Below are 13,083 nucleotides of genomic sequence, written 5' to 3'. Positions count from 1 at the left end.
AAGACGGAAACACCAGTACTTTTGTCGTCATTAGATTGTTGGACAGGGGTAGTTCCACGCGCTCCGCTGTGCTAGGATGAAAATTTTGAGAAGACTAGTTAATGGTGTTCCTTTTGTTTCTCAAATCAGGCCCATGACTATTCTCAGGCCATGACTTTAAATCAAGGTCTCAGGCCAAGTATAAGAAAATGGCTGTCGAAGGCCAAGGCCATCGCCTCCTTTAAGGTGGCAGTACGATTTTGCTCTGCTCCGTCTCATGGAGATTTGATGGAGAATACTCCAGGGGAGGAGAGAAGACTTTAAAGATCTCCTTTTTCTCTACCATCATCTCTCAAAAGGAGCTTTTGGTTCAACAGTATTTTACTTGACTTCATGCTGGGCGGATATTATATAATGAATTCAAAACCACGTTCATCGCTGTGACAACCATCACTGCTAACTATGGTACCTATCAGGGCTAACAACAAAATGAAGACTGCTAAAACAATTTATGAATAGTTCTGCTTTTGCAAGAGGCAGTGACATATTATTATTGAAGAATAATATTGTTGTAACTGACATTGATTATGTTTGCATAAATAAAAACATGACGATAAAAATGACAAACAAGTAGAGACTGCCCACACAAAAAAATGGGACAGTTATATATCTGTCGCTCTACTGCGTCGACTGGCAAATTTAATTTTCGTTTTTCATGTCTCGAAAGCTCATCTCTATTGTTATTATCGATTGCAACAAATACGTCAAATTTCGAAACGTGCCGATATATAACTTCACGTATATCTTGGAAAATTTGGAATAAAAATGTCTAATTTTTTGTAGATATGCCTAAAAATACATCTACTTTTTTAATACGATGGTCGACATTTTGTAGGTTATAATTCAAAAACGTTTTCGAAAAATTTATAAAAATTACCTAAAAATACAAATTTTAAAAATAAATTGGGAAATATTAGGAATTTTATACAGATTGAACTAAATTTGAAATTGTAAGAGAAGGAATTAGATGCGTTTTATAATAATAAAAAGAGAAATACTGATAAATATATACCAAATTTAATTAACAATGAGAAACTAAAATTTTGAAAGCTAATTTTTTAAAAACTACTGCGCGATTTTTACAAAACTTGCACTTTCACATAACTTGAGTCATGGAAAAAATTCGGTATGTCATTTCAGAAAAAGTCCAATTTTGTGTGCAAATAACTTTGTTAGAACAAGGCTATATATAAACCTGATACATATCCTAAGTCCCGGGACATGCTAAACGAATTTTTGCAATCGGCCAAGTAGAATAAGGGATGCAGAACTGTCTCTTCTTTTTTTGGAAGGGGGCAGAGTATACATTCATACGCGTCATACCCTCATTATGGCCTTAATAAAATGTCATAAAATGAATGTTCGATGAAATGACTCTGTCAGCAAGAAACAGTTGTTGTTCTGAATAACATCTTGGGATGAGAAAAATACAGCAAATATGCTTGAATTATTATAAATTGTATTTATAATTTGTTTTTTAGTATTGTTACTGTAACATATCTCAGGTGTAAAGTCTCATTTTGTTATTTATAACAATTATACCTATCAAAACTTTATCATAGTCATGAACGCTCATAAATTATATGAGCATCTTATCTACATTTTGCTAAATTTCAAATATAAAATGCTGGGATATGTAACACACTAATTCTACGTAGATGGACAAATATTTTTTTATGTAAATAGTAACAGTAACTGTATATGTAATTTTATGTAAGTAATAGTAATTGTGTATCTTGATTCAAATCTAGTTTGATCTCCGTAGTAGTTCTTCTGGCAAGTAAAAAAACCATTTAACAAAATCTGCATCTAAAAACTCTGAAATGCACTTTAATTTACGCTGCCTTAAACATTGTTATTATTTAGGTGTATCAAGTACAATTAGTTTTTTTTTTTTTTTTTCCTATTTAACAACAAATTTTCGCAATATTTATTCATTGTGAAATATTATTGTCAACATGGCACCAACCCGATCTCACAATTACATCATCACATCACTTCATTTGCAAAATAAGAAAATGCATAGTAATTGAACAACTTACACTTAAAAACAGCTGTGTTTTACAAGAGAATTAAACAAAAGAAATAAAATAAAATAAAAACTGTGCGATGATATTTAGTTACAGCTTTTAATATGAGATGGCAGCACTAGATATGCTAGTTGTACGCATTCGTGAATACGCATACAGCTGTCTTTTTCATTCAACATTTTAGGGACCACAAAACCGTGGGGAACTGGAAATCGTCAAAATGCGAATTCATCTTTTTTTCTGCTTTGAATTCGTCCAAAACACAAATAACATATTACGTTACAGATGAGCATAATAGTGATATTAAGATTAATTATGTATTGTTTGGTTAAATGAATACAGCAAAACGCATGAGGGTTATCTGCGAAAAGGAAGCGAAGCCTTTGTGTAAGTTTTTGGAAAGGACTGGATTTGACTTAGTTTGTTTGATTGTGTGATTATGGCAAAACACACGAGGGCTATCATGCCTGAGAGAAATGTCTACCTGCAAGACTTTCTGAGAGTAACCGGGTCTTACCGACAATCCACACAAGGAAAAGTACGAAAACGTCGATGCAACCTACCCGTTCAAGGAGATTCGAGCTCAGGTCAAAACTACCAGTGTTCTCTCGACCCTTGCTAAGTAAGCACTTTCGAAGAAATTGGCTTGTATTCTGTATGCTATAAAAAAAAAAAAATATGATGAAACAAGTCCCCATATCAGATTATACGTCAGAAATAGAGATGGACGATCAGCTCTGGAACGGATTCAAAGAACCGATTCACTTTACTGAACGAAAGATCAGCGCTTCGGCGAAAACGGAACGGCAATTCTTTTAACAGCTGTTTTTGGAAAGCGTGCCGAAAAATCTCGTTCCTTTTTAATGTAAACACTAGCAATTCTTCCTTTATTATTTACCGAAAACGTCTCTGACCTATTTTTTTATGCGCGTATGAAGTTATATATATATATATATATATATATATATATATGTGTGTGTGTGTGTGTGTGTGTGTGTGTGTGTGTGTGTGTGCTTTTGGCTGGCTTGTGCTCCATCTAGCATTTAAAAAACAAGCCATTAATTTGTCGACGCATATCAGCGAAACTGACCACTCCTGTTTGCAAATAGATGAAATATTTTTCCCCATCTGGAAATGAAAGGACCTGTAAAGTATGTAGACTATAGGAACTAGTTCCTCGGATTCCCAGTTATCAGCGCTCCGACACTACTCGCAGATCTGTGTCCTTCGGATTATTCGCAGTTTTCAAAGATCCTGCTCTAGCTGCGGATCTGATTCCAATAGAGTCCTTATTATTCGCTCATTTTATCGCTTCTGCTCTAGCCGCAAATCTGGCTCCTGCAATGCACTACATTAGATTATTTATTCTTTTCACTTTCTTGGAGCTGTTGACTTCACTTCAATTCTTTGACTATTATGTCATAATATAGCTATGTACGAGGGCTATCCAGAAAGTAGATTACGTTTTGGAATAAAAAAATAAACAAAGTATAGGAAACAAATTTTATTATATACAGATGAAAGCCACACTCAAATACTACTTTTCTACATAGTCACCATACAAATTAAGGCATTTATCGTAGCGATGTACGAGCTTGGAAATTCCTTCGTCGAAAAATTCGGCCGCCTGCGCCTTCAACCACTTCGTTACCTCTTCTTGCAGCTGTGCGTCGTCATCAAAACGCTGCATAGCCAGCCACTTCTTCATTGCTGGGAATAGGTGGAAGTCGCTCGGTGCCAGGTCGGGACTGTACGGCGGATGAGGAAACAACTCCCACTTAAAAGATTCAAGAACTTTACGAGTGACATTTGCCGTGTGGGGCCGGGCGTTGTCGTGAATCAACAAGATCTTAGAGCTCAACATTCCTCTGCGCTTGTTTTGAATTGCTCTTCTGAGTTTTTGGAGAGTTTGGCAATACCTTTGAGAGTTTATTGTAGTGCCTCTTTCCAGGAAGTCCACCAAAATTACACCTTTTCTGTCCCAAAAAACAGTCGCCATCATCTTCCTTGCCGACATTGTTTGCATGCATTTCTTGGGTTTTTGAGGAGAACTTGTGTGCCCCACTGCATTGATTGCAATTTCGTTTCACAGTTCACATGTTTCACCCATGTTTCGTCACCAGTAACGATGCGATCGAGTAAAGAGTCACCATCCTTATGGTAAGCGTCCAAAAAGTTCAACGCTGCAGCCATTCGCTGATTTTTGTGGTCCTCTGTCAAGATTTTTGGAATCCATCTTGCACAAAACTTGTGGTAACCAAGCTTTTCGCTGATGATTTCGTGCAACAAACTTCGCGAAATTTGTGGAAAACTCAAAGAAAGTTCCGTTATTGTGAAATTTCGATTTTCACGGACTTTAGCATCGACTTTTTCGAGAAGTTCGGCGGTCACTATGCTGGGTCTCCCACTTCGATCTTCGTCGTGAACATTGGTTCGGCCATTTTGAAATCTTATGACCCACTGACGCACTCCACCTTCAGTGATAATATTGTCCCCATACACTTCACGAAGCTGCCGATAGATTTCTATCGGTTTACAGTTTTTTGCAGTCAGAAACCTTATTACTGAGCGCACCTCGCAGCTCGCGGGATTTTCAATTAACGCAGACATTTCAAACCGTCACAGTATCTGAACGGAGCACAGCACGAACCTCTCACTAGCACTTCGATCTTCGGATAGCACGGCTAGATGCAGACTGAGCTGCGCAACGCTCTGACCCCAAGATGGCCGCGCTAGCCCCGCCCCTAGCGGACACAGACGGAAACGTAATCTACTTCCTGGATGGCCCTCGTATATTAGGTATCACCTTTTTATACGATATTACTGTAATATTTATGTAAATTTTATTTTTTATCATTAACTTATTTTACTAACGTCATGTAATCAAGAGCTGTGAATTTCTCTTTAATCTTCTTTCGAATTAGTATATATTTATACGCATAAATTTTTCCATGTAATGTATTTTTTCAAGGTTGCAGAACAGAATCTGGATTCTACCGAATAGAAGAACCTCGAGAGATATTTGGTATCATTTTGTCAAATTAGATAAAAAAAAAAAAAAAAAAAAAACTTAAAAAAAAAAAAAAAAAAAGGAAAATGCCAGTATTATCAGCACTGTTCTTTGGGATCTACCTCTAATCTAAAAATAAATTTTTACATTGTGCTTTGTAGTAGCAACAAAATATCAATTATAGTAATAAAATAATGTAATCTTTAACAAAAGTGAGTTTCGTTTTCATTATTTTTTAACATTAAGCCTTTTTTTATTCCAGAATTTTATTGTTGTTCTATTTAGAAAGCTTTTTTCAAGGAACCTTAAAAGTGCAGTTGAAAGAAATCAGCCCAATGAGTGAGCGGTTTGGTTTAGTTGATTCCAGCGATCCTACTCCTTCTTCAATTCTTTCTGCTTTTTACCTATCTTTGCACACCGCTCTTGATCCATTCCTGTTCCGAACGCATTCATCAAGGTCATTGTTAGAGAGCTGTGAAACGTTAAAAAAAGACTGATTCACTTCAGTTAGTGAACAGTTCCGAATCGATCCTTTAAAGGAGCGGGTTTGCCTGTGTCTAGTCAAAAATGCAGAATCTTTCTGCAAGCGAAAGAGATCAAAATAGCTGTTTGTTAGAAAAGCATTGCTCTGTATAATTTTAAATAATTATTAGCAGAAAATAATCCCAATTCAGAAAAAATATATCGCTACATTAGGTGCAAAAATTTCTTTATATTTTCAGTTTATTATTATTAACACGTTGCTAAATTCTAGCTTAACACACGAATATGCAGATAGCTGTTTCTAAATCTATGGTGGTACGCACTCCGAAATCGGCGGCAAAGTTCTCACAGAACAACATAGTTTTCTGATTGACTTTATTACAAATTTATTGATCCAGTTTGGAAAGTTTCTCATACAGTTGCGACAACAATGTGCAGTAGGAAATTCAAGAATTCTTAAGCCCACATTGATATCGCAACCATCAGAGTTGCTTCTAAATTGGACCAATGAGATTCAACTGCAAAATTGGCTCACTTTACGTTTTGTGAGGAGGATAAACAAGAATCCATTTTTTAAAGTTCTATGGAAGTTCTATTGCTATTTAACGTGTATTCATACTCTTTTTAATGTTAAAATTATTCCGAAAATAAAATTAAACATAAAAACCTTCTCGTCGATTGCAAATCGAGGGCAAAATTCTAAAACGTTTGAAATTTGAATCTAAGCGACAGCTATCAAAAGCCTATGCTTTCTTGCCAGAATATTAAATGAGCTAACGCGCATATTCAAATGAGGTAGAAATATGTGGGAACGTTTTTGGAAGTATTTTAGAATGTGTTATGCTTACCTGAAGGCCACGTTGTTTTCCTTGACGTACTAGCAATTAGATTTCTGTGGCGTTGAGACCTTACAACCAATTAGACTTGTTTACGCCGACTTTTACGAGTCAGAGCCTGCTTGTACATTAAGTAACCCGTGAAAGGTCGTTAGGCTAATTTAATTCTATTTTGTTTTTACGTTACTTGTTACCTTTTGAACCACTAGTGTTGTCTTCTATGAGCAGGAATCGATGTCATCTGTGAAATTTATATTGTGTTAATAAAGGGGGCTTTACACCCTTCTCTGGACTTTGACAGACTTAAGGCTTGAGGATATTTTCTCACGCGATTTGCTAGCTCTCGTTAGTGTTTACGTTTACAGAAAAACCTTCTCGTCGATTGCAACGTTTGAAATTTGAATCTAAGCGACAGCTATCAAAAGCTCATGATACGAGACGCTATAAGCCTATGCCACAAATTCCGCGCGCCTAAACTGTCTGGAAGACAGGTAAAACCTTACAGAAAGAAGATTTAGAATGGTAGAATGCATTTTTAAAATACAAATAAAAAAAGCGTGGTTTACTTGCTTAGCGTCAGAAAATTCATTAAGGTTTTTTGGTTTCCCAGAACATAATCGCGTACAAAAGTAATTTACATCATAATTATATATGCAAAATTTTCCTAGCATCACCTCTAAAATTATATTTACTCTGTCACCCTTTTACTTTTTCTCTGAAAGAAATTTGAAAATTTTAGACTCACCTGTTTCCAGTAATTTTGTTTTTATGATACCCAAACCCCGTATATATATTTTCCAAACAAATATTTCCCAACAACTGAACAGCCTGTACCAGCTCAGTTAACAGATCCCATTTTACGCATGAAAAATATTGCCGGTATAAAAGGATCATATCATCAGTGCCTGCACGAGGAAAAGTGACCATGAGCACGATGAGAAACAAAGTCGCTAGTGACGATAATAACAACAGCCAATGAAACTATTCATGTGTCCGAAGAACAATGGCGGGTCCTAAATCAGTGTTTAGCTTACTAAATAACACACAGACATCTACTTGAACTCACTGGTTAGCTTTGTAGCTCAGAGCAAGTTTAGCGTAAGATCTGCCTAGAAGACCTGCTCTCAGGCAATAACTTTACAAGAGAACTTAATGCATTGACAAGCAACTTTGCCGACACGTGTAGATGAGCCTTTTAGGTACTTTAAATAATAATCAGAATTTAGTTCCATCTATAACTTCCCAAGTGTTTGAAAAGATTCATGATCATACAAACCGGCCATAAGATGCATATTTCGCAGTCATTATAATTGTCTAATAAATACTGTTTACGGCAGCCTAATCGAGACAACCATTTTCTAACTTCATTTAAAGTAAAAGAAAGAAACAACATAACGCATTTCAATCTTATTGATTCTGTTTTGAACATCCAGCCTGCCTCCATTATTTTAAAGAACAATAATTGCATCTACAATTGTAGGGATTTTACCGTAGCTTTGAAAACTATTGACATTTCACTGTCAGATAAGATTTATTTGAAAACTTTCCTTCTCGTTGCTTTCACAGGCAAAATTTCGATCTAAAGATTTTTAGCTAATAAGAGAAAGAAAATATAAAGGAAATGCTACGAAATTTTCCTGTTTTTTTTTTTTTTTATTTTTATTTTTATTTTTATTTTGTTTTCCCCGTCAAAATTTTAATTTTTGGAACTCTCTTGAATATGAACACACACCAAAGACGTTTGTAAACATGGTTTCTAACTGGTTTCTAACATGTTTCCAACTGTTCCTTTAATAACATTACTATGTTTTCTATACAATATTACAGCTGCGATCGATTTTGAATGCCGCAGATATGTAATGGCAATTTAAATACTTTATACTACGTCATCTAGAATAATGCATCAAATTTAATGCAAGGATATTTTATCTTCCGGCTTCTTTTCATTCATTTCAGAAAACCGCAATCTTTTAAGGTACTGAATGAACTTACCATATTTGGGAGACAAAAGAGTTTGAAGTTAACCATCTTTTCCCTGTAGTTTAAACACAGTATTGGTTAAAATGACAAGTATTCTGTTAATGCTTTGCATTGTAGAAGGACCATCATACATCCCAGCAATGAAGGAGGAAGATAGCGGATATTAAAACATCTTACCTGAAAGGAAAATTTGGTTTACTTTGATTAAAACAGAAAGAATAAAAGAAAACAAGAAATTCATTTCACGGTAAAAAATTCATGAACTAATTTGTCACGAACTGCTATTTCTGAATTAAAATAAAGATTATGCAGATCTAGCTATAGTCTAACCGTGAATTTACCAGTTTAACATGCTACTAAAGAGCCAAGAGCTATGACTCATTTTCATTCTTATCCTCATAAACTATTTTACAACAAATGTATTTGTTTTTTCGCAATGAAATTATTAATGTTTAAAATTAAGTAAAAAGAGAGTCTTAGTAAGGTTGTGTACATTTTAAACAAAACCCTATCGGTTTTGAAAGCGATCAGACAAAGGATCGACCTGAAAAAAATGCTTAATATGCAACGTGTTTCAGCAAATCGGTTACAAACTTTCAGGAGAGATAGAGTACACCTAGACGATGAAAAGCAAATTGCAATGCATGGTCGGAAACACTTTCTTGGCGACGTAGTGATGACACAAACTACAAGAAAGGAAGGAAACGAACAAGGTGAGAATATATGTTTATGCTTAGTCAAGTGGAAACCAAGAAATAAAAACAAAAACAGAGGATCGTCATCAAAGAAGGTGATCGAAACTTATCCTCAACATAGGATCGGCAGGGTGGTCCGGTGCAATCGCCAACAAGATCGCCAGACCTCACTTGCATTGACCACTTCCTCTGTGAGTACGTCAAGACACTGGTGTATAAAAAAGTGGCACTGCTGGGGAAGTCCGGGCCACGCCTAGTATTTCCTAGAAAATCAGATCTTCCATGCTGCAGAGATGTGACGGTCACAGTCAGGAGTCGTCATTTCGAATACCTTCTTTGATGATAATCGTTGCCTATTTTTGTTCTCATTCCTTGGCTTCTGCTGTACTAAGCATAATAAACAAGTTTTCTCACCACGTTCGTGTCCTTCCTTTCTTGTGTTTGTGTTGTTATTACCACTCAAAGAAAGCGTTTCCGATCATGCATTTCTGTGTGATTTTTCATCGACTAGGTGTACTCTATCTCTCCTGAAAGTTTGCAACCAATTTGCTGAAACACCTTGTATATAGCATTAGATTGGTATCCTGAAACAAATATATTCTTCCTGGGTAAAATGCTTAATTTTGAGTGAAAGGCAAAGGACCATTTGAAATTATTAAGCAATTATTTAATATAATTTCTAGAAATTTTAAAATCTGAATTCAAAATTCTTGCTTCTCTTTTATCCATCGTTGTCTTCTCATAGTTTAAGAAAAATTAAAATTCCTCTCTAAAAATAGCATATTTTGTTAAAAATATCTGTTACATATGAATAAATAAAAATCATTGACTTATTGCGAGAATATTTAAACTATTTAGTACATCTTTAGTCATTTAAAAACTCGAAGCACAGCTCTCTGTCTTCTGAATCACTGAAATTTAGTTTCAAGTTTTTAAGATGAAATTTATAATCGTTGATTAAAGAGCTTCACACATTTTTAATCCATTTCTGTTTTCTAAAGCATTATCGGAAATACATTTCAGGTAACAATTGAAAATCATGTTCTTCGAATTGTCCTTGTTTATATAATATTCGCAACCAAATAAGCAAATTTTATGCAATTTGTTACAATAATTAATTACTCTTTGCCTCGCGCAACTGAATTTATGAATACTTGTTGCAAACATAATTAGTTCAGTTAACACCCGCCATTTTTATAAGCAATATTATCGTTTCTCAATAACCGGTGTCATTAGTACGAAGTTCCCGAAACACATTTTAATTTATGATTCTTACTGCAATCTGGTTCCTCAGATTTTGATGTATATAGTCTGCCAACTTATTTTCCACCAAAAATTTATCAAGCGGAATGATTTGCTTATACTGAAGAAAGAACTTAATTGCATCAATTTAGAGTAAAATTTACTAAAGAGTATTTAATGGAAGTTTAAGCAATAAATGAGCCTTGATTACCCAATGTTAGCAATAATGTAACGTAACATGAAACATAATTCTTTCTAAAACTGTTATTTTTTTCATGAACGGCATTTATTAACCACAGTATAAGAAATCATCGCAGACTGCTGGGCACACTTTCGCAAGTGAAAATGGTTAACCTGTCTAGTTAGCATTAGAACATCGAGTCTGGTGTCCAGATTGAGGGCATAGTTGATAATACATGTCTCCTTCGCCAAAACGTTTAACCAGCGCCACGGTAGCGCCGTAACTAAAAATATCCTGCCTGATAACTTGTCACACCTTTGTCTACTAGGTTTCACATTTCTTCCCAGTCGTCCATAATGTGTGAGAATGTGAAGAATTACTGCAACCTCCCGTGCATGCTTTTGTGTTGTAAGTGTTTCACCCGTGCTCGAATCTGGGTAAGGACAAGTAGGTATAAAAGTAAGTGGGTAGACATAAAAAGATTAAAATTAAATACATATTTCACTATGTAGCAATTATGTCAGTCTTGTACTGCAACAAATGAGAAAATCAGAAGCTGTTCACATCTTCCTCGGCGATTTTGCTTTGCTTTAAAAAAAAAAAATCTGTTGTGTACAACACATGACTTCCTTGTACGGATTATTAAATTATACGCATTTTTCTTGCATTTCATTTAAACGTATTGGATTGAATTAAATCTACTTCATCGATAGCGCAAAATCCACAATAGAACAACTGCACTCTTTAAAATTCACTCTATTTGTTTACAATAGCGACACTTTGGCTCTAGGTTCGCTTAACAGCGTTATATTTCGTTTCTATTATAACTCAGAATGCATAAAATTTATATCATTTGACGAATTATCTAATCGTTGCCACATGTTCTATTCAATTATTATAATAATTCTAGAACGATGTATAAAAGAAATTAAGCAAACAAAACAAAAAAGAAACAGTTTTTCACAGACGATTCAGTATTTCTCATTCAATTAATTCAGTTCTCAGTTCGCGACAAGGCAAAAATACACAAAAACTCAAAATAACTACATTAAAAATTACGAAGTAAATCTTAAACACTTATTTCCTCGAAAAAATTCCAGAAAGGATTAAGCATGATTTAATTCGCAATAATAAATGAAGGCGTTATCTTTGTTGTTGCGAAGCTTAGTCTCTCTACAAGGAAATAAAAATCGTACAAGGAACTAAAAATCGTCTGCTCGGAAATTTTTTTAATTGCAACTATATTTCTAAAAGTAAAAATTATACTTGCTACCTGACAGTTTTTTTTTAATGCAAAATGGCGCTTTTAAAGAAGCTGTACATGGAAGGCTATGTTTGTGTTCTTTCCGAAGAAAATTACTTGTATCTAGATATCAGAAAATGCTGTGGAAGCTATGATTATTCAATATTTAAAGCTACGATAGGTAATACTGGGAACAAAAAAAGAAACAAACATACCTCAACATTAGGCTTCAAGTACAAAAATTGTCCCATATACACATCCAGACGAAAGACGGAATATTTGGAATTATGCTAAGGTGAGATCTTTAAAGTTAAAGGAGACGGACAGTTGGTCAAAGAACAGTTGCAAAATCATAAACTGTTCCGTCTCAACTGTAAACAAAGTGATTTACGCTAATTTGAATCTTAAAAAGACGAAAAAAACCTGATGTGCATCGCCTTTCTTCACGACATAATCCCGAACGCGAAACGCGCTGAAGAATTCCTTATGAGAAACAATTATCTGAATAAAATTGAATAAAAGTTATCACAATAAACGAATCTTGGGTGTATTTAAATGATTGCAATAAAAACAGATCCATTTATTATCATCAAAGAGGTGAAAAAGTCATAAAATACGGTTCAAACAATCTAAATAAAGTTTTTCAAAAGGATTTATGATTGGTGTTGATTTTTCACACAACAGCAAACTTAAAATAAAGAGAACGAAGAAAAATTTTATCTACTCCTCATATTATCAGGAAAAAATTTTATACCCAATTTTCAAATATTAAATAACTTTTCTTTACCAACTGTGCCATCAATCAGTAGAGCTGCATCAAGACAAAGCAAGCAGCCACACTTCAAAATCCAACATTAATTTCCTGAAAAAATTGGGACAATAAATGGCTATCAAGTCCTTCACTCATATCACTACTAAACCTCCTGAAATATATCACCCATGGAGTTTTGCGCCTTTGGTACTTCTAAAATGCAGATTGTTTAAACGTCAGCCTGCAACACTCCTTGGACTTTGGAAGGCTGTTCGAGATCAAGGGGATAAAATACCTCTTCAGATACTACAAAAGACTCTGCTGTCTTGGAAATTACCTTGTATAAAGATAGTGAAGAAGGACTTTGGAAGGCTGTTCGAGAGCAAGGGGATAAAATACCTCTTCAGATACTACAAAAGACTCTGCTGTCTTGGAAATTACCGTGTATAAAGATAGTGAAGAAGGACTTTGGAAGGCTGTTCGAGAGCAAGGGGATAAAATACCTCTTCTGATACTACAAAAGACTCTGCTGTCTTGGAAATTACCTTGTATAAAAATGGTGAAGAAGGACTTTGGAAGGCTGTTCGAGAGCA

The 13,083-nt window shown here is 34.9% G+C and overlaps 1 long non-coding RNA gene across 1 annotated transcript in view; it reads right to left on the bottom strand.

Annotated features, from left to right (window-relative positions):
* Positions 1–12,682, bottom strand: part of LOC146998326 (uncharacterized) — a 398,279-nt gene extending 385,597 nt beyond the window's left edge. The window contains exons 1-2 of the long non-coding RNA XR_015040063.1: positions 12,527–12,682; positions 8,391–8,555 (exon numbers count right to left, since the gene is read on the bottom strand). This is a non-coding gene — a long non-coding RNA (uncharacterized LOC146998326). The remainder of the gene's footprint in view (positions 1–8,390; positions 8,556–12,526) is intronic.
* Positions 12,683–13,083: the final 401 nt, after the last annotated feature.

This window comes from Stegodyphus dumicola, chromosome 3 (genome assembly GCF_044657685.1).
Source record: "Stegodyphus dumicola isolate Sdum_Otavi_A_Nest chromosome 3, ASM4465768v1".
Taxonomy (NCBI): Eukaryota; Metazoa; Arthropoda; class Arachnida; order Araneae; family Eresidae; genus Stegodyphus; species Stegodyphus dumicola.
This window is presented reverse-complemented; position numbering and strand designations above follow the sequence as displayed.